At 36.5% G+C, this 25,736-nt stretch overlaps 1 protein-coding gene across 7 annotated transcripts in view; it reads right to left on the bottom strand.

Moving 5' to 3' along the window:
• Window positions 1–25,736, bottom strand: part of PCDH7 (protocadherin 7) — a 414,694-nt gene that overhangs the window by 162,811 nt on the left and 226,147 nt on the right. The gene's annotated exons all lie outside the window — the stretch shown is intronic.

Genomic DNA, 25,736 nt, shown 5'->3' with positions numbered 1-25,736 from the left:
ATAAATTATTGATCTTGGTAGTTGATGATGATAGTAATAATAATCTACAAATAGGAAAATGAGGTAGAGAGGAGAATGAATTTGTCCCAGCCACTGAAGTTCTACTTTTCTTCTAATCTTTCATGATTATAAACAAATAAAATCATAGGTAAATGCATATTCCTCTAGAATTTATATTTAGTCTCTCCAAGATTAACCAAAATTGATTCAATTTTTAACAATTTAAGAATTGTTGAAAAACTTGAGGTACCTTTTAGGAATAAAAAGTAAGCAGTTTTAACTACAATTATTAGAATTTTTTTTTCTCACTCAACAATGAATCACTTGTATCTGGGTGGCTATGATACCCCATTCATTTCTTCTTTACAAGCCTTGTGTTTTCTTCTCTTCAGACTCCACTGGAGAAAACACAATACGAATATTGAAATTAGGAATAATTCTTAATGTTCATGTTTGGCTTCTTTTACATCTCTCACTATCTATTGCCTAGACTAAATTTTGTGAAACATGGGAAGAAATCCCATGTTTGTCCCTAGTAGCTGAATATACTCTTCTGAGAAAAAAAAAAGAAAGAAAGAAAGAAAGAAAAGAAACTACACTAGTTATAACATCTTAATTTTAATAATGATCTTGTGAGTTTCAGATTAGCATGTCTGAATTATTAGTCTGATACTTAGGAAAATATGTATTTTGTTACCGGAAAGCTCTAGAGTAAACAGTCGTGTTGAATACTTTTAACCTAATGTTATTTTACATGAGACTCATCAGATGCTAAGTGAAATTAACACCCTATATTATCTTAAAGCCAGAAGCATCTTCAGCCTCTGCATGAGGAAACAAAGAAATCAGAAGGACCCTTATTCCTGAAAATTATTAACACTATTGGTCTCATAGTCCAAACAAAGGGGTATAGTTGTCAAAACTGTTAACATCACTGTGGCAACAATTCTCTTTTATAGCAATGTCCCAACCTGTTCTCAGGGTGGAGTCCATGATGTCATGCCCGTGCAGAGGAAAATCAACATCACCAGACTTAGGGTTGTGAATAAAAACTCGCTAGAAGGTAACAGAAGAAGCAGTCTGTGTGCAGTGAACATTCACTACTGAAAAATCTTGTCCAACAAGTACTGAAGAACACAATTTATTTTATACATCCTTGTGATCAGATATTGGGAGAGAGACAAAGGTAACGAAATAGTGCCCAACTTCAAGGGCCTTTCCACCTAACTGGACACCAAAACATATCGAAGTGAGAAGTAAGTAACAATATTAGGCAATGCGAATAAAATCAAGACTGAAATTCCAGATCATGATATTTCCCTGCTATATTGTACGTCCCAGAAGAGTATTGTTTGAGAGTGAGAAAAGTTCAATCAAGACTGGAATTCCAGATCATATGATATTTCTCTGTTATATTGTACATCCCAGAAGAGTATTATTTGAGAGTGAGAAAAGTTCCTGGTGCAATTTGGAATAGAACACATTTTCTATTATCAGATTATGGTATATTACAAAAGTCAAAGCATTTTTGACCTCTAATTGCGATCGTCAACCAGTACTGAGGTGTAACTTCGGTCATCTTATGATCTATTTTCATTTTTATCATTTTCTTATTTGGAAAAAGGAGTAAACAAATTATTAGTCAAAGGTTCAGCTTTAATTTCAGATCATGTCAAAATACTTTTTAAGGGATCATTCATTCAAACTATTTGATGATGCATGAATCTTTCCTCACCCATAAAAATGGAGGAGTCACAAATATTAGACTAATTTGTTTTGTGGTTTAGTTTAATAATGAAATTATTTTTACTAATATCCAGTGATAATAATTTCTCTTGCTGTATTTAAGACTGACTTTATATCTCCTTATTTAATTTCAGTGAAAACTGAGTCTTTATTATTTACCAAGAAGTGAACGAAATATCTTGAATTTTTTACAATCATTCACATGTAGTATATTAATTATTGATGTATTTTATTACAGATATTGCTAAAGCAAAATAAGCATATGGACATTTGTTAAATGCTAGATATTACTGCATAATGTGATTGGTACTTTTAACCCTCACAACAACTTTGAACATTATTATTCCAATTGTTTTGCAAATAATGAAATCAAATCTCAGAAAGTTTAAATAACTTGCCTGAGATCAGATAGTTAAGATTTGAACGTAGATAAATTTGAACCAAGTCATCATTTCCCACTAAATCATAGCACTTTTCAATACAAGAATATTTTCTTTTTTTAAAAGATTTTATTTATTTATTTGACAGAGAATGAGAGAAAGAGGGAGAGAGCACAAGCAGGGGGAGCATCAGGCTCCCTGCTGAGCAGGGGGCTGGACATGGAGCTAATCTCAGGACCCTGAGATCATGACCTGAGCCAAAGGCAGACTCTTAACCGACTGAACCACCCAGGGGCCCCACAATACAAGAATATTTTCATAAATAAAAATGTTTACATTCTTCTGACAGCAGGGTTGTATCGACGATCAAACTCAATGCTAAGATTCTACTGTTCGGGTTTTGAAATAAATCTTACCATGGAATGTGGTATAGAAAAGATATTTTGAAAATAATCAGTGATCTATAGTCATTTCTTTTTACAGATGAGGGAATTAAGGCTCAGAAAGGGGAAGTCTGTTGCCCAAGGTCATAAGCATTCTGGATGTTGAGTCAAAATTGAAAACCAGTTCTCCTGGGTACTAATAGCTGTTGATACATTTAAAAGACGTTTTCTTATATAGTCACAGGATAAGAAAGTCAGAACCTATGAACTCAGGTTTTTAAAAGAATGTCCCTACTATAAATTGGGCCACACATAACATTTAGTTCAGTGCAACATTATAATGACCCTCGGATGTTGGTCATAAAATATGGCCAACCAGCCGAGAAAATTCAGAGCATGCAAGAAAAGTAATGAGCTAGAAAGTTTTAGATTTATATGAAGATAGGGCACATGCATGTGTACATCAGTATATGCCCAATGGTCATCACCATATTATTTAAGTACCAAATAATATTCATTTCATAATGGCCAACATGCGTCTTTAAGAGGGAAAAGACAATTGTTCAAAGTTCTTACCACATTAAAAGCACCTGATTAGATGACCTGCCAGAGATACTGAGGGATCAGGGAAGGAGGAGAAACTCAGAATTTAGGCTGCATGATAAAGAGCCACAGGACTCCGTGAAACTTCCCTGCCTCTCACTGTAATGAGGAAAAGACGGAACGAGTAACTGAATCCTGCAGTGGAATTCAGATAGAGACTTTCTGAGAACAACACAGTGCTGGAAGGTTTGTATCTGGTGATATCTCTTATCTCTTATACAACCATATTCCAAAACTGGCTGAAATACAAGTCCTATTCTACACACACACATACTCCATCCAGATACGGGAGGCAAGGAGGGAGGGGAAGAAGAAAAATCTTATCTCCAGAAGAAAGTCTTCCACTGATAGATGGGACACGTCCTACCCTGACTTCAAAACACCTAACTGAGGACTCGACAGATAACAGTGGGCCAGATTATCTGGGGAATGAGAGTTCGGGGCAGAAGGAAATGAGGAGAGGGCCTAAGAAGATTTAGGACAAATACAAAGGTGACAAAGAGAAGAGAATCTAGTGTTAAAGAATCTAGATGTTAGTTCTAAAACTTTCACAGATACGAAAACTGACCTAAATATTGTTAGGAATTTTTTCAGATCTGTGTATACAGGAGGCTTTTAAAGGAAAATATAAGTGCCTGCTTATTTATCAATATTGTCTGTTTAATGAGATTGAGGTCTTTAAAATTAAATTTATCCAGATAAAAGTAAAATAGCCATATATTTTTATCGGTAATGACTATTTACAAATAAACACAGATGGATTGAAATAACTTGCTATTACTTACGAAACTAAATTTAGCAAATTGGTTTAGTTTAGTAGTTACTCAGTTTCCAGATAAGCTATTGATTATTTTTAATGAAATAAACCAATTCTTACTTATTGACCTTGAAAACCAAGATTTATAATTGTTTTTCTCTTACTTAACAATGACTTTTGTTCTAATTCCAAGAACAAGATTAGAAATCGGCAATAAGACCTTGTCAATGGCAACCATTTTCCCATAGAGTTGTATTTACTGGCTTTTCTTTAAGCATTTTATATTGAAAGTAGATATAAACCCTCCTGGAGGTGCTACAAATCCATCTGTGATTTAAGAGATTAATTTTTGGAAACTTTAGATATTTTTTTTTTTTTAAAGATTTTATTTATGTATTTGACAGAGACAGAGATAGCGAGAGCAGGAACACAAGCAGGGGGAGTGAGAGAGGCAGAAACAGGCTTCGTGCCAGGCAGGGAGCCTGATGTGGGACTCGATCCCAGGACCCTGGGATCATGACCTGAGCCGAAGGCAGACGCTTAACAACTGAGCCACCCAGGCGCCCCGAAACTTTAGATATTAAACCCATTGAAATTGTGATTTGCATTCGTTAACCAGGGAAATCCTAATTGTGAAGTGATGGGCATTAATGAATAACCACATTACAAGGGTTGTAAATTTTTTCAAAGTAAGACAAATGCTCACCTGAGCAGGTAGGGATTTACCAGGGCTAAAAGGGATTGAAAGACTAATGGAAATGCTGCAAGGAGTCTGTGGCCAGAGACTAAGGACTGCCTGGGAAACACTGAAGTTCCTATCTGGTTCAAATACACTCAGTGAAGTGGAGCGTGGGGGCAGCTTTAACATTTATAGACAATAAGCACTGATGAATTTTAAAATAATTGCAGTTTCAGGCGGGTCAAAAGGCATCTTTCACTATGGTAACATGAAAAGCAAATCAAGTCTAAGCTGTTATCAGAGTATAAAAAGTGTACGGTATCTAAAAATGAATGAATGAATGAATGAAATGAATGAATGAAAAATTGGGAAAACTAACATCATCTTGTTTTGTAAAATACATGTACCTTAAAAACATAAACAAACAGGCACAGGTAATAGTATCTCCGAGGAATATCTGCCGCTGATCATGTGAAGTTAGTCTTCCTGGGCTATCGGAAACCACTGAGAGGATCAGGGAGGTTTTGTAGGAGTGAAAGTATTCTTAGATGACAGTGATCTCCCCTTTGGAATGAAAGAGCCCATATTTTTATTAGCAATCATGGAGAAAAAAGGATTTTAATGATTTTGAATATACAGCATTACTCATTTTTTAAGAGCATTCCAAAGGGATACGTCCTCTCCCGGAATCTTTTTCATGGCTGTTTTATAAGCCAGTCGGCTTTAAATGAAATGTCAGCCCTCCCTAGTTCCTGGTACGAGAATACACACACACACACATACACACACACACACACACACACACACACACACGGGGGGGGTGGGCAGGGAAGGGGAGAGAGGTGGGGGTGGGATGGGGGAGGGAGAGTGAATGAAAGGGAAAACCAGAATGGATTTGAAAAGTACTGCTTTGTCTCCTACTTCTCTGAGGATTGTCTGCGCCTTGCAAGCTCTCTGCTGACAGTCAGGGTGCTGACAGCGCCGAAGTCAGTCACAGGCTATAGAAGGGCGATGCAGCTGCCTTCTTGCCCTGATGGTTCTTCCCAGACAGATATCATCTATGTGCTGAACTTAAGCTATTAAGAGGGAGAAAGACTATGAGAGAAATAGAAGCCAACTACATAAAGGGACTCTTTCTTTTGTAGCTGTTACTAATTCCCTCCAGCTTACTGCCTCCCAATCCCCGCAACAACTCTGCCTCGAAAATAGTCCCCACAAAATATCATTAAAAAAGAGTGATACTCCAGCATTTTTTAGATGTTTGCTTACATTAAATATGGCCTGACTACAGAGACTTCTGAGTGGGGCTATCCTTTCCAAAGGAGGTTGTAAAATACTAACTCGCCTGCTTAATTTGTCTTGGCACTCCTGGATATTTTGGTTAATTATCAGAAATTAGCTTGAGGGAAAGATTAATCTTTTTACGTAGCCAACACACAACTGGTAGTTTCTAGTTAGTCAAGCCCCATGACAGCTTCCACGACTTCTTATCATTATCAAGGAAAATGGGAGGCTTACATGGTGAAAGCATCTGTTAGACAATTTAATTCCTGAAATATCTAACTCTGGTTATGAAATAAAGAAGGCTTGAATTTAAAAAATCTTCCATATTTAGTGAGAAGGTATTAAGTCTTTATGGAGAATTTCTGTTTTGTTTTCCTTCCCAGATGACCCGAAGTATTATTTCTAGTAATCCAAGAGAGGAGCTCACCTTTAAAAAACAAAGAAAGAAAGGAAAAGTGCAATGATCAGATTTCATCCACAGACACCTGAACTTAGGACTTGGCATGAGAAACAAGAAGGCATCTAGGAGCGTTTTTCTCTTCAATGCAATTCTCGAGGACACTTGGGCTAAGTGGCAGGGGTATCTGCCACAAGTTCGCACTTTCCACCCCCACAAACACTCCTTGCCATTGCTTTTGTGCTAGAGATCAAGCGAGCCTTGCTTTTTCTAAAAGATGGAAGGTAAATTCACAAAAATGCAGGACGCAACATTTTCCAGCAAATTTCAGGTTGTATTTATTTATTTTTTCTTAGAGGGAAATTAACTCAATCCATCTGGATAATTTTTCCAAAGCAAAATTGAGAGTTATAATAGATACTACTAAAATTTCCACCCTCAAGTACAAACTAGACACAAGGAGATATGAATAAAGCTTTAAGGAGAAAAAAAAAAAAGAGAAGGGGGAAGAAGAATTGGAGATCTGACCTCCAGTACCACAGTTGTCCTGGTATACCTTTTTTTTTTTTTTTTTTTTAAGATTTTATTTGTTTATTTGACAGAGAGACAGTGAGAGGGAACACAAGCAGGGGGCGTGGGAGAGGGAGAAGCAGGTTCCCTGCTCAGCAGCAGGGACACAGGGATCATGACCTGAGCCAGAGGCAGATGCTTAATGACTGAGCCACCCAGGCGCCCCTGTCCTGGTATATCTTGTCCAGTGCAGTTTGCCCCGTACTTACGTCCTTTTGCCCACTACCCTGCTGCCACTACCACCACCATTCTCTCATTTAGTGCATTAAACTTTTTGTCTCCTTCCTCAAGTATCAATTATGATTTTTTTGTTTTCTTTTGGCAATGCTACTAAGACAATCTGCCTAAAATTCCAATAAGGTAGTTTTCTCTTTGAGAACTGCAGGCAATCCTTCATCAGACTCAAAGTCAAACCTCTTGATCTTTCTGTGAAGGGGTCCATGTTTTAATCCTAACACATTTATCCAAACTCATCTCCCCAAATAATACTCTCTCCAAACCAATCTCCCCTCTTGTTCCCAAGCATGTCACAACATTTACCAAACTCTGCTTATGCTCACTCTTTGAGTACCTTCCATTCAACCCTTCACCTATCCAATAACCATTCATTTTGGAGCTCCAGGCCGGTTGTGGCATTTCCCATCATCTCTCCCTACTCTTACCATCCTTTTTAATTTTGATTTTTGTCTCTACTATACACTTGGTCACTTAATAGCAAATTTACTATGAGTTTCATTTGTGTCCAACAATACACTCCCATGTATTTTAGGGAATTTGTTTCTGGATGTTTTATTTTCTCAATCATGTCATCTTTTGAGAGGTCAGCAAAGATATCTATCATTTCCTCACATCTCTTAGTAACCGTGAGTATTGATTTCTCATCTAGCAAGTGCTCAAGAAATATTTGTAAGAATGAAACTGTCTATACTAGGAGTAAATAAACAGATAGCAAACAAGGTGGTGAGAGATACACTTTAGAATTAGTTCATTTGAAGAGGAGTGTGAGTTTATGCTGTCAGGTGAGTCCAGCTCTGTGGGGTGGGGTGGGGTGGGGTGGAGCACAGATGAGATAGACCAGGCCTGACTGTGCCTAAGTAATTACATGTCATGCTAGGTGGTATAAGGCTTTGGGTGTGGAATGCTGTGGGTGAGGCCAATGATTTTATGAGCAAAATAAGATCTGGGAAGTGTAATGGAGTTTTAGAGATAATTTGTGCTGTAGAGGACAACTACATTAAAAATAGACTGGGCATTATAATAATTTTGATTACCTCATTCTTTATTAAGAGTCATATGCTCCTTGGAAGACCTGTTGAATATACCTACCTCATAAACTGAGTCTTTGACTTTTACCTTTGGAAGGGACTTTGATAGGTCACACTAAACTTCTTTATTTTCTAGATGACAGTGGCCTCCCGATGTTTACCTCTTATAATCACCGTCTTAACTGTGGGAGAGACTTAGAATGGAAATAGTCTCGGCGGGGGGACCTACACACAAAGCATAAAAAATACCCAAATAAAATAAATGCAGGCGTACCTTGTTTTCTTGTGCTTCTCTTTGTTGCACTTCACAGGTACTGCATTTTTTACAAATTAAGGGTTTGTGGCAACCCTGCATTAAGCAAGTTTATTGGCATCATTTTTCCAACAGCATTGCTCACTTCATGTCTCTGTGTCACATTCTGGTAATTCTTGCAATATTTCCAAGTTTTATATTATTATCGAATTTATTATGGTGATCTGTGATCAATGATCTTCGATGTTACTATTATAATTGTTTTGGGGCACCATGAACCATGTTCATATAAGATGGTGAATATAATCAATAGATGTGTGTGTTCCGACCGATAGGTCGTTTCCCTATCTTTCTCCCTCTTCTCAGGCCTCCCTATTCCCCGAGATGCAACAATATGGAAATTAGGCCAATTAATAACCCTACGATGATTTCTAAGTATTCAAGTGAAAAGGAAGAAGGAAGAGTCACACATCTCTCACTTCAAATCAAATGCTAGAAATGATTAAGCTTAGTGAGGGAGACATGTCGAGGGCCAAGACAGGTTGAAAGCTAGGCCTCTTGCACCAGTTAACTGAGTTGTGAATGCAAAGGAAAAGTTCTTGAATGAAATTAAAAGTGCTACCCCAGTGAGCACACGAATAAGAAAGCAAAACAGCCTTATTGCTGATATGGAGAAAGCCTGAGTGGTTTGAATGGATCAAATCAGACACGACATTCCCTTAAGCCAAAGCCCAATCCAGAACAAGGCCCTAACTCTCTTCAATTCTGTGAAAGCTGAGAAAGATGAAGAGCTGCAGAAGAAAAGTCTGAAACTAGCAGAGGTTGGCTCATGAGGTTTCAGAGAAGAAGCCGTTTCTAGAATATGAAAGGGCAAGGTGAAGCAGCAAGTGCTGAGGTAGAAGCTGCAGAAGACCTAGCCAAGGTCATTCATGAAGGCAGCTACACTAAACAACAGATTTTCAATGTAGATGAAACAACCATCTATTGGACGATTTCATCTAGGACTTCCATAGCTAGAGAAGAGAAGTTAATGCCTGGCTTCAAGACAGGCTGACCCTCTTGTTAGGGGCTAATGAAGATGATGACTTTAAGTTGAAGGCAATGCTCATTTACCATTCCGAAAATCTTAGAGCCCTTGAGAATGATGCTAAATCTACTCAGCCTGTGCTCCATAAATAGAAAAACAAAGCCTGGATGATGACCCATTTGTTTACAACAGGGTTTACTGAATGTTTTAAGCCCACTATTGAGATGCACTGCTCAGGAAAAAAAAAAAAAAAAAAAGTTTATTTTGAAAATATTACTGCTCACTGACAATGCATCTGGTCACCTGTAAGATCTGATGGAAATGGGTGAGATTAACATTGTTTTCATGGTTCCTAACACAAAATCCATTCTGTAGGATCTAGGAGTAATTTTGAGTTTCCGGTCTTATTATATATATATATATATTTAAAGATTTTATTTGAGAGAGAGAATGAGAGAGAGAGAGAGAGCTCACATGAGAGGGGGGAGGGTCAGAGGGAGAAGCAGACTCCCTGCCGAGCAGGGAGCCCGATGCGGGACTCGATCCAGGGACTCCAGGATCATGACCTGAGCCGAAGGCAGTCGCTTAACCAACTGAGCCACCCAGGCGCCCCATTCCAGTCTTATTATTTAAGAAATACATTTTGCAGCTATAGCTGTTGCAGGTAGTGATTGCTCCGCTGGATCTGGGCAAAGTAAATTGAAAACTTTCTGGAAAGAATTCATCATTTTAGATGCCATTAAGAACATTCATGACTCATGGAAGGAGATCAAAATATCAACATTAACGGGAGTTTGGAAGTTGATTCTAACCCTCATGGAGGACGTTGAGGGGTTCAAGGCTTCAGTGAAGGAGGTGACTGCAGATGTGGTGGAAACAGCAAGAGAGCTAGCATGAGATGTGGAGCGTGAAGATGGGACCGAATGGCTGCAATCTCATGATAAAAGTTCAACAGATGAGATGCTGCTTCTTACGGATGAGCAAAGAAAGTTGCGGAGACGGAATCTACGCTCGGTGATGATGCTGTAAAGATTATTGAAATGACAACAGAAGATTTAGAATATGACATATGCTTCCTTGATAAAGCAGGGGCAGGTTTTGAGAGGACTGACTCCAATTATGGAAAAAAGTTCTACTGTGGGTAAAATGCTATCAAAAGTATCTCAAGCTACATGGCAACTTTTCATGAAAGGAAGAGTCAAATGATGTGGGAGATTTCATTGTCGTCTTACTTTAAGAAATTGCCACAGCCACCCCAAACTTCAGCAACCACCACCCTGATCAGTTAGCAGCCATCAACATCGAAGACCTTCCAAGACCGTCCACCAGCAAAAAGATTATGACTTGCTGAAAGCTAAGAAAATGGTTAGCATTTTTTAACAATAAAGAATTTTTCAGTTAAGTTATGCACATTGTTTTTAGACATACTGCTATTACACACTTAATAGACTATAGTGTAAACATACTTTTTTTATGTACTAGGAAACCAAAAAAGTTCATTTCACTTGCTTTATTGCAGTGGTCTGGAACCCGACCCACAATATCTCTCATATACGCCTGTAAAATTAAAAGCTAACTGTACTAAGTCAGCTGACTGACTTGTATCAAAAGAAACGCTAAGTTAAATTGCCATAATAGCCCACAGATTTTAGCTACTGCAAATGAAATATTGGTATTCAGATAAAGAAAAATTGGAACACTTTTCATTTCCATAATAAGAATTCTGACAATTAAAGAGAGAATTATTTAGTTATAAAGAGATTTTTCTTTTATCTTAAAAAAGTGATATGAGGAACATGTATTATCACGGAGACTGGGGCTTCTTAGATTTTCCAAAAATGTTAAGCAAATTATAAATAAAGTCACTTCAATATTTTACTAGCCAGATGAACTCTGTAGCTTACCATTTAATCACCATTGACTTTTTATGGCCAACTAATGGTTCATGGGGCTGCTACCAGCCCATTACTAAAAGGAGATATTGACCTAAAATGTACCACTTGTGCACCTTGGTCAAAAATATTTGAAAACCACTGACAAGGACTCTTGTTTCAACTAAGAAAGAGAGAGATAGGGGTTGGGGGTGGAGAGAGAGAGGGAGACTCTGATTCAAAATTTTGGGGACCCAGGGATCTACAATTTTAATAAAGTGATTCTGATGCAGATGGCCCGAGGACTACATTTTAAGAAACACTGATCAAATTTACAGTAGTTACCGATAAAGCTGGAATTTCTGAGTCACAATTACCTGGGATATTTTACAGAAATAATCCTGCCTAAACTTGATTTACATAAACACACAGCAGGTGTTTAGGTTTATTTTCTCATTGCTTTGCTGCCAGAATCTGCAGAGTAATTGGAGCCTTGGTTTCAGTATACTTGGGAACCTTGTTTTGTTTTGTTTTGTTTCCCCAGATTAAGAAACCTGAATATCACCTCGGCTAGTCCTTTCTGAAGGCTTCTCTGACTATATTTGCATTTAGTTTAAACAAGAAAGTTAAGAAACTCAGAAGCAAACTTTCTTTAAGAGCTAATATAGTTCACCTTTCAACTCAACACAGTTGTACCTTCTAAATGAGCTCCAGCAGGGAATTCTTTTGAGTATTTCTAATAATGTGGATCTGATAACTTTAAAAGGTAGATGATTCTATATTTAGATAACCTGAATTATCCTAATGAGGAGCATGTGTTATTTCTTCCCAGGACTTCATCTACCAAACTACAGGACCACTGACCTTACAGCTAGAAGTGTCATTTGTGTTTGAACCTACTCTACACTTTACATATGAGGAACCTGAAGCTTAGGGAGATGAAGTGACTTTCACTGCTTCACAGAACAGCATCTGAAAACCTGAACTTTTAGTACTTTCTACTACAATGACACCCTTTTATATGGTGCTCTGTAGCTATAGAAAATATACTAAATCCCTCTCCCACTTGACAAATCTAGTTAATAGTTAGCAATACGTTTTTGTAAACCAGTATTGATTGCCTGGGATACTTCGAAGTAGTAAAGAAAACAATGCTTTCTCCTCGTCCTCTGAAAAGTAATAGGAGGAAAAAAATGTCTGGTATTTAAAAGGTATCATTCAACTCATACGAAGTGTTATTTGTGCCAGGAAAAAAGCAAAACTACCACTTCGTCACACTTCTGTGCTGTGTAATTTACAATAAAATGCCTGGAGCGTAATAAGTCTATTTCAAAATTGTTATTAATAAAACCCTATTTATACAGCACTTACTATGTGTCAGGTCCTGCATGAAGGACATGTGTGCAACGCAGAAGGAGCTACAGCACAAGGGGCTTAGACTCCGGTCTGGCCACCCGGGTGAAAATATTGGACAGCTGAATGAGGCAAAGTGAAGAACTCTAAGCCTCCATTTCCTTCAGTGTAAAAGGAAGACAATACCATTGTTGTGATGACTCAGTTAATTAACATAATTCAGAGCGCAAAGTCTAGAACAGAGGAGGTGATTGATAATCAGTAGTTATCTCTTTAATTTGTGCAAGAACTACCTGTGGAAAGAGAGGCTCAGGACGCTCATTTAAGTGTCTAACGACACTCAGCTTCGAAGCACAGAAGATGGGATAGGAACATGAGTCTGTTCGAGTCTAATGACTATAATTTTTAATCACTATTGGTATTTAAAGCTGGAGAACAAAAACTTTGAATTTTGTTCCATGAGATACATGAAAATCACATATTTCAGTTTTTAGCTGCAGGTATTTCTTCTTTTTGTCTCTGTCTCCCCTCTCTTACTCTAACTTTCTCTCTTCTCCCATCTTTCTTCCCAAGCAGTCTTGGATCTTGGAGACCTAAAAGTCACATATGCTCTTAAAAGCGAGGCTTAGGAAATGGCTTGTGAGTTTGGACGGGCTTCTCTATCGCTCCATTTTTCAATGTGTTAGTCTGTACTGAAGACTCGAGGTATGGCACCCACACCGTTTCGTTTGGGCTTGTCAACATATTTCCTAAATTGCTTTTCCAAGGCATCCTTCAGTTCCTGGAGGATTCACAGTATAGGAATTGACAGTCCTCTGGGTAACATCTGAGGAGAAAAGTGAAACAAAACCAAACTTCTTTCTTATCTAGGAATTTGCCACGTAGGTGCCACCTAGAGCTTCACGGAAAAAAGCATGAAGGGCATGTCTGAAAGCGTCCAGGGGCTCTTTATGCACTGTATCGGGGCAACATTCAAAATATTTAACAAACTGGTAAAGCGAGGGCATGGGGCATTCAGAATGGACACTGGCCGTAAATAACCAGCAAGTCTATGCTCTGCATTCTGACCTAAAACAGGCCTGTCTGTGGGGCTGAAATGACTCTTTGTTCCTGGCACAGTGCTTTAAACAAAACAGGCTCTCAGTAAATATTCTCTGACCGAGATGCATACCAAATGTTGTAAAGAGAAGGAGAGATTATCATTTTATGCAGGATCCTAGAGCAGTTACATAAGTTTGTGGGAAGAGATAATATTTGTGGACATTAATGTATGAATAGGAATTGTCCAGAAAGAAACAAAGAGAAACACTGTAACAGGGCAAAGGAAACACAGAGCACATGCAGGCTTGAGAAACTTGGAGTTGTCTTGTGTCACTGTAGACTATTACAGCCATTTTCAGTTTTACCACATTTAATGAGAATTATTTTAACCCAGGTGACATCCTTGTTCACACAGAGATATAAACATTAATAATTGTTAGGCAATTCTTTATTAAAGCTCAATTGAAAATAACTGGTGAGTGAACTTAACTATCCTTTTGAAATCCCTGATTAAAAAAAAATTAATGATTCTTTGTGGAAAAAAGTATTCATAAGTATGTGAATAGAAGATTCAGGATGAGAAGCATGCAGCGTAGGGGTTATTTTAGTAGATTAAAGTAGGAAAGAGGCAAAAAGATTATGCTCATATGTTCCCCCATCAAAAAGTCTCCAAACCCATCACTTTTTTACTCTGCCATAATATCCTTTCTATTCATTTATGATCACCTTTTTTTCATATTAACAATTTTTGTGTTCTTCTTCCCACTGAGTCCTGAATTTGCACAGGATGAGGTCTCTGTATATATATATTTTTTTTTTTTCCTGGAGGCTAAATGATACTTGGAACCCAGTGTCCACTCAAAAAATATTTGCAAAACAAAGTCAAAGAGGAACAGTGAAGACTATATAGAGAATAGTGTTCTCTGTGTCTTATATTTGGCTTATAAGGCATATTTTTAATAAAATCAAGGAAATGCATCTATTTCATGAATGTATATTGGGACCTTTTAGGACCTTCTAAGGGTTAGAATGGGTTGTGAATGAAGGAGACAGAGTCTCTTTACTCCCAAGGTTCTCAATCTAGTGCAAGAGTCAGACACACAAACGAAAGCCCATCTGAGCTGTGATCTGGGCTTTGCAGGAAGTATGTATAAAATACAGCTGTGCGGTTCACTTTAATGGATTCCAGGACAAAAGTCTGCAACAATGGGCTTTCAGTGGGGAGAGTCCTATAGATTGGACACTAAAGGTTTAAACTCAGAGGGTACTGATGCCTCATTTCTTAAATTCTTTGATTCTTGGGCTTGGGAAATGCTACTCAAGACATTTGGTTCTGAAGGCTAACATTTATTAATGTACTTATTTTTAAAGTCATTCTTAAACTGTTCAGATAGAGAGAGAGAGAGAGAGAGAGAGAGAGTGTGTGTGTGTGTGTGTGTGTGTGTGTATGAGAGAGAAGAAAATATAAGAATACTGCTAGGATCTTATGAGTTTCTATAGGACTAACTGTTTTCTACAGTTGAAAGTATACTTTGGCTTATACAATTGTCTGTATTTTCTGCCAATCACAGTCTGTGTAGTTTTCTTGCAAAAGCATAAACTATTATTTTAAACACAGAGAAAACAAAGTCAGAAAGACATCATATGCAGACTGGCCATTGAAGAGAATAACATAAACTATAAGAATTGCTAGATTGTAAATGTGCAGGAAATTATATTTGGTCCAATTTTAGAAAATATCTATTGCCAGCTATTAGACTCTTTTATGATTAGTTTTGAAAGTACAGTCTGAAATTACAATTCAAACAAAACCAAAAAAGCAAGAGGCTAAAAATCGTGTTTATGACTTAGATTATTTTTTTAATGTCAGTCATTGCTTTCTCTTCTTGCAATTCAACATCCTTCTTAGCCACAATCCTTATATGAATTTAAAACAGCTTTAAAATTATTGTAATTTTTATGATAAATTGTTTCTACTTTAAATACCCACACTTTATTTAATTGGCTAATTTAAAAATATACAGCACATAGAAAAGTATCAAATTTAAAACTAGATGGGTTTTACAAGTCTTTAGCCCAATTCCATAATTTCACAATATGGAAAACTGAGGGATAAAAGACTGATAGATTGCCTCGGTTTATTTCCTAAGAAGGATTAAAATGGAGGTTCTCAGTGTTCTTAGTTCCCATTTTGGTGCTCTTCTTACTAAATTATATTCTCACAGGAATAATAGGATTTTGTCCTTGAGAGCAATTTTGATAACCTGGACTTTCATTTCAGCTTTAACAGTAATTTGATGCATGATCTCAGAGGACCTTTTGCTCCCTATTTGCAACATGGTCAAGTCTCAACATAGGGTACCTCCCCCTCTTTCTCAACTACTAATAATATGGAGGTTTTGGGAGAAAGTTGATGGAGATTCTATGTGTGATTTCTTCTAGTTTCTCGTGAAAGTTGGAGGAAAACAAAACAAAACAACAACACAAAAACAAAACCCTGCCTACTCAATCCATAATCTATATCCCACTCCCCTCAAAAAAACAAAAACAAAGGAAAGACCAAACCAAACTGAAATATTGTTTCTCTTTCTTTACTCTCCTATGGAAAGAGGCCTCCAAGTTCCCCTGCCCTTTGATTTGAGAGCTAACATTATAACAGTCATAAAACACTTTATGGATATGAAATCCTGTCGCAAAAACAATGACAACTATCCCCAATGAGTAACTAGGGCACTCAAAAGAGTGCATTTTTGTCCTAATCACCATTATAAAAGGGGAAGGATGTAACATGCTTTTAATCCAGTAGAGATATTGAAGTATGTATGACTCAAAGTTCAAATGACCGAGGTGTAACTTCAATAAAAATTCTGACAGTGTAATTCTGGCTCTGCAATAATATATGCTGATTGAGAACAGTGCTTTACAATTATTTAGAAAGTATCTTCCAAGCTCTGACATCTAGCCAGCAGCAGTCAGGGATCTGTGATGAAAATCCTTTGATTAAAACAACTCTTGCTTTGGAAAGTCTGATGAGTTATAATGTTGATGGTCAGAAGCCATGTACACATTTAACACAGACAGGTTATCCACCTAAATCATCTGTGTGCACTGAAAATTAATTGTCTTGAAAGAGTCCAGGGGAAAAAAATGCATTTTCACTCCATACAAATACTTTCGGATGAAAACGGTCATCCTGTCTGGATATCGCTTGAAGATCATCCATAATAATTTGGCTGTGGTTGCCTCTGAACTTAGGATAAGATTACTTTTTTTTTTTTAACATTTTCTTCCTGAAGTTCCACAAAAACTTCAAAGATTATTTTGTTTTTGGTGGAAGGATACAGATGAAAGAACACAAAAGGGCAAAATATTTAACAGGACTATCTCCAGCGGGCAAGTTTTGCACTTTCTTTTCTTTAATTTCTTTCAGTGTTGGTGTAGAATGAGGAAGAAATCTACTCTGCCTAGGACGATTCGACAGCGTGAGGTAACATCGTTCAGGAGGGATAAATGCTTAGAATTTTGAAGATCTTTGGTTTTGCATGATTGGGGAAAGGTGATTTGATATCTTATGTGATCTATAGAGGTAATAGCTTCAGGACAAAGGAGAGGATTGATAAAATACTCTAGCCAAACATATTTAAAATAAAATTATTTTGATAAGAGTAATTCATTGCACTTTGAAAAGGCTAGAAACATTAACTTTCATGTTTTTTCCCCAAAACTAGCCATTAATTTTAAAGATGTCATCTTATATAATTAGAATTATGGAAATACAGATTACTGAATTAATTCACATACCTGCGTGCTTCGGATGATCTAAATTACTTACTTGTTTCCCAACGTGAGTCAGGATCATCAAACATAAATTTACATTGCGGAGAGTACCTATTGTATTTTATTATTCCACATATACTCATATTTAATTAAAATAGAAATGTCTGTACCTTGTAGATCACCTACTAACTATACCACACAAGTATTGAGAATTGTATTAGAATACCAACCAAGAGAAACAAAGAGTTGTTGAATTTTAAATAACTGAATATAAGCTAATTAACATATTTCTTATGGATTCTAGAGAATACCTCAAGTCCTTTGTGTGAAAAGACATAGCATAAATATGAATTAAAAAATAAACACTCAAGCAAAACTTAAAGCAGTAACTCTGAATATCTCTCACTTTCTCTGAAAGGGAATTTTAGGCAATGGGATGGAAAGTGCCCCTTTACTTTCCATCGGTGGGAATCGCATTAAGAAATGAAACAAAACAAAGCCTTGGCAGCAGTTCATTTAAAATGTGGAAGAGGGAAAGGCCTTCCAAGTTGCTGCCTGAATTGTGTAAGGAAGTAGATGCAGGTAGAACAACGCCACTTTAGTCTGTGATAGTCTGGGGCTCCTAGTACTACCTCTTTTGTTGTCCAAAGCTCTGAAACTGCACATCTTCTGCTGTTATTTCTGCCTTCCCCAGGGAGGTAAGGAAAAAAAAAAAAAGTACATTTGAGGTTCTTCTATGCAAAGATATGAAAAATGAAATGCAGCAAGTCCCTAAATAAATATAACTATTGCCACTGAAGAAGCTTAATACGCTCTGTCATTTCCCCTATGGCCAAACTAAAGCTGTGAATGAGATGTTCCCCAAAGAAAATGAACTCTGAAGTACAGGGTAGACTGTGTTACACCGTTATTGGGAGAAGATAATGTGCAGACGATTTAATGTTAGTTGAAAATGGAATATTTCTTACAAAACCAAAATACAGGCATTTCCTGAAGATCCATCAAGGGAGCAAGAGAAGACATATGTGTTTGAGATGGAGAGGTAATATGTTTGTGTCTAATATATTTCCAAAATTGTCCTGGAGTGGTTCATCCATGTGAAAATATGGCCCCTCTCTTACTGTCACAATCCGAAAGACTCCGAGTGATCTTCTGAATTAAGTCTGGTTTGAAGAGTTAAGAAAGGTTTTCACTCATGTCAAAATTTCCCTAGGCCTAAAAAATTACTTTGGAAATGAGAAGAAGGGGTAACTTGCTTGGTTGTGCTGTTTCTTCTCTTACTCTTTTCTGACATTCCAGTCAGATTTGGCAAGTATCATAAATTCTAAAATGCACTGTTTATACCATTTTACCATCTATGAGCTGTGAAAAACGCAGGACTATCCAGACACTCCATTTGTAAGAAATAGGAAAAAAAAAGGAGAAAAATAATATAAGCTATCAATAGGGTGACTCCTACGAATTCAATCTAGCACATAGTACAGATTGGGCATAAAGGAAGTACTTTATACTATTATTCGTTGTTAGATGAAATAATTTACCACTGTTTTTGTAAAGGCATATCATATTGTAACAGTGCAAATGTATTATTTGGTCTTAAACAATTTCCAAGAACTGGGAAAACATCTTCACAATTTAGGGGTCTCAAATATTGGTAGGTAGCATATATACGAAAAGCAACAAAATGATATTCTCCAGGAAAAGAAACTCAGCAAAGTTAGAAAGGAACAGGAAATCTCCAATGAATTTTCAGCCTCAAAGCATATGCTTAGTCAACATATGGCATGATATTTTATACTCTGAAGCCTTATTTTTGATTGACCAGATTTACACCAAAAGCCGGAAGAATCTGTTAGTCAGCCCCTATCAGATCTTCTTGATTTTAGCTACCATTAGCCAAGGTTTGAGTTTCATAGGATAGTTTCAATAGTGGACCAATGGCTTACCTCTTCTCTGTTTCTCACCCTGACAACAGCTGTAATATAAGTGTAACCACTTCCCATGACTGGTAAATACCAGAAATGTAAGTGGTAAGAGGACCTTGTTAATTAGAATACTGACGATAATACAACTTGGTCTGCAGGCTTATGACCTGCATGGTGGAAGACCAGCTGAGCTGTTGTCTCTGCAGCAGAAATAATACACAAGTGGAACAGGTACTGAGAGAAGTACTAATACGAAGTCAAGACTCTCAATGCAATCTCAAGACTCGTACTCTCACTTAATACAGAATGACTTAACTGACCACCTTTCTACCTCTGTTGGAAACATACATGCATGAGTGCATGGACATGTGCATGCACATACACACACATATACATCTTATAGATTTCTAAGGACCTGAAGGCTAATCATTTAAGAAAGCAATGACTGAGGCCATACAGCCTGTAAAGGTCTAGCTGATGTCCCCTGGCACACATCTCTGGTCTTATAATCCACCCAGTGCCAGAAATTTCCCCATCGTTTTGCCATACTTAGTCAAATTCTATCAATTAGAGAGACCTCTGTTTACTAAACATTTGTTTAAACTGCAGATATCCCTATTACAGGATAATAAGAGTCTTTCACATATAAGAAGGAATTCAGCTCAAATAATTTGTTTCCTCCAGGACCAACTCAAGTTGTTCAAAAATCAATGTGCATTTTTTTTTCAACTGAATTCTGTTGTTCCTGGCACCAGATAAATGTGAGGTTTATCTGACTGAGGAAAGGAAGAGGCAGATTACCAACCCTGGAAAACAGATTACTTTGTGGGTACAGAGGTGAGTGAGGGAGATTAGGTAGGTCAGAGGAAATGCTTTAAGGCCATTGAGACAAATTTTGAAACAACACCCTCTGGGCATGTTCTATTTGACCAAAGTAGCACCAGACATATATATATATATATCCGCTAGGACAGGTGAGTTGGTTTAGTTCTTTTTTGCAGCAGAAAGATGGCAGTAAAAACAATGAGATGGTATCAGGTAAGGAGACCAATAGATAAGCCTTATAGAAGCACAGTACATATCAGTATTAGTTGACAACACTCTTAGGTGGTGAACAATCACCACGATTACATTTTCAAATAAGAACAATATGCTGGGGAAAAAAAAAAAAGGGCTATGCTTTTGGTAGACTTAGATATGTTTCAATCATAATGAAACTATGACTAGTTGTCAAGATTTTACATTTTTATAAGCCACTTTAAATCATTTTTTGAATAAGATAGAATATAAATGAAAACACATTAATTTAAAAGTGTTATTAAGAACATAGTAAATATTTTATAACTGGTCCCATAAAAGACCTAATAAGTGACTATTCATTTGGCAAGAGAAGATCTGCTGAAAGATAAAACAGTCCACCTAGAAGACCTATAGACCCATATATTTTCATTTCAATGTCAAATCATAACTATGCCTTCTTTTTTCTTAATTCCTATATTTTAGTCACCTCTTTAATGGAATCAACTCTAATTTTAAAAATTCTATATTTAAAAAGGGAGCTCAGTTTACTCATATTAATACATTTTAAACTTAAATTTTATTTCCCTTTTCCTCAACTCAGTAGAGATATTTTCAGTTTTATTTATAGTCTGACTGTGATTTTCTCACTTTATACTGTATAAAATCATGTGATTATAACTGAGCCCCCCCCTTTAGCAGCCAAAGTTGATTTGCATCAATAACATCCAGTAAATCCAAGGACAGAAAATGAGATGAAAGAAAGATAAATGACATTATAATTAACTGCTATCAGAGAATTAACATTTCTCATCTAATTTTCAGTCTCATGTTTACATTTTTTCTATTTATCCATATTTGAAAATTATTTGTAGCCAAACATTTTTTACACTTGATTCATTTTCTTTTATCCAGAAATAAGCAATTGCACGTGTAAGGATTGTTCCTGTAACATTTCGCATGAAATTTATCCTGTAATTTCTTCACCAGATCTCTTCTGTAACCATTGTGTAAGAGTTCTCTAGAAGATTATCCAAAAAAGGTGACCATGACAAAGGGGTTCCACCTATCATTAGCAGTAGGAAGTAATGTTATAAGGCAGCGTTTGCTTATTCATAAACTGCCTGGCTTACAAGTGTGAATAGTGCCTTGTTACATGACCTAGCCAGAGCCAATTCTCCTTTTCCAATTCATTCCTAAAAGCATTTCTCTAAGCCATCTACATAGAGATTCATGTTTTAATTGGAAAATATTCTATTATATACATTTTCTATGCCCTCTCTACTTGGATGCAGCATCTTCCAATTGCATTGGGGGCTTGACCCTTTTATATATCAGTAGGAAATCAGTAGGAAATATATCCCTCCCTCATTCCCTCCCTCCTTTCATTTTTCCCTCCCTCCCTTCCTCTCTTTCCCCTTCTTTCCCTCCCTCCCTTCCTCTCTCCCTTTCTATTTCAAGCCATCTGCATAATGCCCACATTAACTATTGGGAACTTAATGTATGTTGCTATGTTATCATTTTACATGCAAGAGAATAGAACATGGAGTGGTTAGACTGTCTATCAAAATTTAATAGATAACAATTCAATGCAAATGTTTTACTCTGCCAGCCAATTACTCATTGATTAAGTCTATGTCAGGATGCCTGGGTGGCTCAGTTGGTTAAGCGTCTGCCTTCGGCTAAGGTCATGATCCCAGAGTCCTGGGATCAAGCCCTGCATCGGGCTCCTTGCTCGGCAGGGAGCCTGCTTCTCCCTCTCCCTCCTGCTCCCCCTGCTTGTGCTGGCGTGCAATAAATAAACAAATAAATAAAATATTTTTTAAAAAGTCTATGTCTCCTTTCACTTAGGATTTGTGCTAAATAAAAATGGAAGCTCTCAATTATTTATTCAAAGTAAAATAGATAAATAAATAACCACTTACTAAAATAGATGGAGGTACACATTTTTAGCACCATAAACTATTTCAGATAAAAAAACAACTTTCAGTTGCAGCTTAAGTGTCTAAGAATTTCGTTGTCAACAAAGTAAATCTTTAGGTGCCAGGGTTCTAGGCATTAGAGTAACCCACAAACACGTGAATATTGATTTAATGCCATCAGACTTCTGGAAGAATAAATAATACATACACTTTCCTTATAAATACAATATTCATACAACTACAGGACACATGCTTTCATATAAAATATAACTATGACAAAGTAAATTCCATAACACTTAAAGTAATTTATGTTTTTCTCTTTTCCCAAAAACGCTCAGGCAATGAGCAGTTACAATGTTTATTCTACTTTTTTTTTTAAATGTAACTCATGCAATAAGACAAAATAATTTATATCTCTGACATTTGGACTGTATGAGAGCCCTGAAAATAGTTCATCATTTTAATTACTAATGGTGCTGTATATATCACACATTTCCTTAGAGAAAACCACTTTGAAATCTCACAGTTATTTATAATAAATCCTTGGCATAAAAAAAAGAAGTCCATATTACTAAAATGCTCCTTTTAGTGCCCCTCAGTTTATGAGTAAAATTCAAAAACATAGTCATCCTCATCACTGAATCTCATAAACAAACTGCAATTTGAGGTAAAAGCAAAATGTATACTAAAGCATCAAGGCCATTCCTGAATGAAAGACATCTTTGGAAAATGTTAGTGATATTTACACCACATTAAAGATGATTCATTGCTTTCTTAAACTTTCTGAACCATCTAATTTTACCAATCTAGTGCTTTGAGCCTCACACTCTTGAAACAATAAGCAGGCTTTTTTACCCCTTAAAAAACCCAACAAACATTTAAATAATTGATATCTTTTTGAAGTAGTGTTCACTCTTAAGGGTCACATTAAAGTGAAACGGCCAGCATACATAACTATGTTTGGAAAAATATATTATTACATTCCTATTAAAATATGTTCATGGTTTATCTGTTCATCATACTTTTTATTTCTTAAAAATGTATTCTTAAATTGGTTATGAGATAATTATTCTTTTGCCAGTCATTATTTTAATAATAGTAATGATTTATTATATAGAAGTATTGGTATACTTTTTCTTGATTAAAAGAGATAAATATCATAATTCTCTCTTAAAAAACAGACAAAAATGCTATATTCTTTAAAAGTACTATGATATCCCATGATCACTTATTCAGTTGTAAACTATTTCACTTCCAGATTGAACAAATTTATTTTGTTAAAATATTACTAGAACTTTAAAGTGCTTGGCCAAAATTACATGAAAAACTTTTTTTCCGCATGACTTATAACAAATTCTTCTGAAAACCGAAAGAGGCTTGTTAGATGGAATATGACTCAGCCATAAAAAAAGAATGGGATCTTGCCATTTGCAACCACTTGGACAGAGCTAGAGAGTATTATGCTGAGCAAAATAAGTCAGAGAAATAGAAATACCATATGATTTCACTCATCTGTAGAACTGAAGAAACAAAACAACTGAGCAAAGGGAAAAAAGAGAGAGAGAGGCAAACCAAGAAACAGGCTCTTAACTCTAGAGAGCAAACTGACAGTTATCAGAGGGGAGGTCGGTGGGAGGATGGGTGAAATCAGGGATGGGGATTAAGGAGCACATTTGTGATGAGCTCTGGGTGTTGCATGGAAGTGTTGAATCACTATGCCATACACCTGAAACTAATATTACACTGTATCTTAACCCACTGGAATTTAAATAAAAACTTACAAAAAAGAGGCTTGTTAAAAGGAGACTTTTGTTACATAAAACACATTTCACGTTCTAAATTTTCATTATTCTTTTTTTTTTTAAAGATTTTATTTATTTATTTGAGAGAGAGAGAATGAGAGAGAGCGAGCACATGAGAGGGGGGAGGGTCAGAGGGAGAAGCAGACTCCCTGCCGAGCAGGGAGCCCGATGCGGGACTCGATCCAGGGACTCCAGGATCATGACCTGAGCCGAAGGCAGTCACTTAACCAATTGAGCCACCCAGGCGCCCCTAAATTTTCATTATTCTTTAAATCCAAAATAATGAATTGTTGTTTTAAATATCGATGGTTGTATTTATTTTGTGATATATAGTATATTGATGTCACTATTAAGGCAACCTGGAAGGTCATAAATAGATTCTATGTTTTTTATATGTATTCAATATGTTGTTATGTTTACATAACTCTCACATATTCATGACATATATTCTGGAAACTTAAAAAAAAGAGCCTATCTGCCCAGTGAACCATAGAGCCATCGAAGAAGGATCCTTGGGCAGGTCTGGCAGGGTACTAGAAATTTCCTTTCTCCTTCACTCAGGATTCATTTCATGCACATGTAGTTTGTTCTGCTGAATTTTAACCTACCTCCTCCTCTCCTTATTTTCTCATAAAAATACCTTCTACCTATCACAGTTCAGCATATGTTTTCAGTATCTGAGGCATGACCACAATTTTCTTAAGTCCAAGTGTTGCAAAACATAACCAAATGATTTGATTCTTGCTTCTTTTCTCACTCCTACTGAAGCCAAAAATATTTGGATATTCTCCCCTAACCTAATGCAATCCAGCAGAGTTTGCAGTAGAGCAAATTAGTGTGTTAGCTGAAAGTTACTTTTCTGTTGATTTCCACGATAAAATTAGAACTTCAGTATCTTGGAAGAAAATGTCTTACGATATACTGAAAGATACTTACTATGCAAAACCTGTTTAATCCGCATATTTAAAGACTTATAATGTAAGCCTTTTTGATAACTAGTTCAGAAATAAGGAGAAAAGTCACTGATAGTATGGTGATTTATTGGGGAAAAAAAACTTTAAAATAAACCATCTAAAACACCTTTGTAAAGCCATCAGCTCTCCCAATCTCATTTTTTGTTCTCATTTATAAATAGAGAAATCAGTAAAACTATTACATTTTCAAATATCTCACAAAATTGGAGCAATTTCAAATTTAGATCTACATTTTTTATTGTTTAACAAATATTTGTCTGCATTTTCTTCATTACTTGAACACATTGGTTTTTCATGGTGCTATGCTCAACAAAGATCACAAAGAATTAAAATCCTGAGCAATATGCATACAGTGTCTAAGGATATTTTCCCCCCTGTCAATTAGCTAATATCCTATTACAACCAGCTAATGTGCCTGTGTTAACAATTCTTTTTATAATCAGATGTTCTATTTATTGGGACGCCTGGGTGGCTCAGTTGGTTAAGCGACTGCCTTCGGCTCAGGTCATGATCCTGGAGTCCCGGGATCGAGTCCCGCATCGGGCTCCCTGCTCGGCGGGGAGTCTGCTTCTCCCTCTGACCCTCCTCCTTCTCATGCTCTCTCTCTCTCATTCTCTCTCTCTCAAATAAATAAATAAAATCTTTTAAAAAAAAAAAAAAAAAAAAAAGATGTTCTATTTATTTAATGGATGCCTGTTGTCCTGATTAGA

This window comes from Phoca vitulina, unplaced genomic scaffold (assembly GCF_004348235.1).
Source record: "Phoca vitulina isolate PV1807 unplaced genomic scaffold, GSC_HSeal_1.0 scaffold3, whole genome shotgun sequence".
Taxonomy (NCBI): Eukaryota; Metazoa; Chordata; class Mammalia; order Carnivora; family Phocidae; genus Phoca; species Phoca vitulina.
The sequence above is the reverse complement of the archived record's forward strand: the minus strand, read 5'-3'. Positions and strand labels throughout refer to the sequence as shown.